Below are 2,083 nucleotides of genomic sequence, written 5' to 3'. Positions count from 1 at the left end.
CGTCGCCGGAGCCACCTCGCCAGACTGCCTCCTCGCCTCCTCATCCCCCTCATTGCCGATTGCCATCGCGCCTCGCCGCCCCGTTCCCCTGCACCGCAAGTGAGCCCCGGCCTCCACCTCCCCCTATCTTGCTCTTCCCCGACCGTTACCCGCCTACCCCACACCGCCCCGCGTCCCGTGCCGCTCGCGCGCCCCACCGCCGCTGGCCCCGCTGCGACCCGCACTCTGCTCCTCGCACCCTGCACCGCGTGCTCGCGCACACTGCTCCGCGCCCTCCCTTGCTGCACGCACCGCCCGGTCGCCTCCCGTGCGAGCTCGCCCCGTCTTTGCTCTGCCCTCTCGCCGCTCGCTTGGCTCGCTGCCGTTGGCGCCTGTCTGCTATTGTTGATTCCTGTTGCGCCCAGACATTGTCGCGCTGCTGCCCACCTCCCCGCGCCCGGCCGCCACACTCCACCGGCGTCGCTCACCGTCGACCGCCCGCAACTCCCCCCTCCATCGACCGCCCGAATCACCGGTCGCCCACCTTCCCGCTGCGCTTCGGCTCGTCGCGCCTCCTCCTCCCAACGCCGCAACCCCCTAGCAGCCCGCACACGGTCGCGCCACCCGCTCATCTGGCCGCCCCGTCAGGCGCCCGGGCAGCGCCCCGGCGTGGCCGCGGCAGTCTCCCGGGTCCGCCCCGATGGGTACCCCGCCCGCGCCCGTTAAACGCCCGCTCCAGTGGCCTCATGGGGCACTGGCAGTTGGGGCCCACACCCCCTATTTTGTTTTAAAAAATTAAAATAATAATAATAATTATTAATATTAATTAACTTAATTAAAAGTTTGCTTAATTTACTTAATAGTAGTTAACATTTTAATTAACTGTTGTGTGTATGATAGGGGAGCCCCACCCCCTATTGACCACTCAAATGTTGACTGGTCAACTAAGACCCCCTGGCCCACCTGTCAGCCACTTGTACACTTTTGTGTACCCGATGCTGGGTGCCCCTAGCAATTTAGTCTTTATTTTCGAATAAATAATAATTTTAGAATATTGCTAAAACTTCAGAAAATCATGTAAAGTAATACGTAACCCGGATGAAAATACTGTGTACATGAAAGTAGGTCAGAACGACGAGATGAATCCGAATATGTAGTCCGTTCGTTCGCCACACGTCCCTAGCATAGCGAACATGCAACAATCCACCTTCGGTTCATCTCTCCGAAAACGTCAACACGGGGAATACTTTCCCGGATGTTTTCCCCCTCCGCCAGTAGCACCTAGTACCGTGTTAGAGCACACCCAGCACCGTTATATGTCATGACATGCATCGTCATGCATCTGTTTGCATTGTATTCATTTTTTCTTCCCCCTCTTCTCTTCGGTAGACTACGAGACTGACGCCGCTGCTGCCCCGATCGACTACGGTGTTGACGACCCCTCCTTCTTGCCAGAGCAACCAGGCAAGTAAACCCCCTTTGATCAACCAGATATCGCCCACTCTCTTCTCTCTGATTCTTGCATTAGGTTCGCTACTGTTGTTGATTCGATAGCTCCTATTCTGTTGCATAGCCTGTCACTGTTGCTACAGTTGTTGATACCTTTACCTGCTATCCTAATGCTTAGTATAGGTTGCTAGTATGACATCAGTGGCCCTGCACTCTTGTCCGTCTGCCATGCTATACTACTGGGCCGTGATCACTCGGGAGGTGATCACGGGTATATACTATACTATCACATACTTTTGTTGATGATTCGGAGATGGGGGCTAAAGGGGCAGGTGGTTCCACCCAGGTAGTGGTGGGTCTGGGTTCCTGGCAGCCCCCAGATTGTTACTTTGTGGCGGAGCGATAGGGCAGGTTGCGACCACCTAGGAGACAGGTGAGCCTGGTCCCTGGTTACTTCAAAATAACACGCTTAACGAGATCTTTGTATTTGATCCGAGTCTGGCTACGAGCCTATACGCACTAACCAACTACGTGGGAACAGTTATGGGCACTCGACGTCGCGGTATCAGCCGAAGCCTTCTTAACATCAGCGACTGAGCGGTGCGCGCCGAGTTGGACCGCATAACGCAACATCCTTTGTAATGGAGGTTGCTAG

Source organism: Triticum dicoccoides, chromosome 6A (assembly GCF_002162155.2).
Source record: "Triticum dicoccoides isolate Atlit2015 ecotype Zavitan chromosome 6A, WEW_v2.0, whole genome shotgun sequence".
NCBI lineage: Eukaryota > Viridiplantae > Streptophyta > Magnoliopsida > Poales > Poaceae > Triticum > Triticum dicoccoides.
This window is presented reverse-complemented; position numbering follows the sequence as displayed.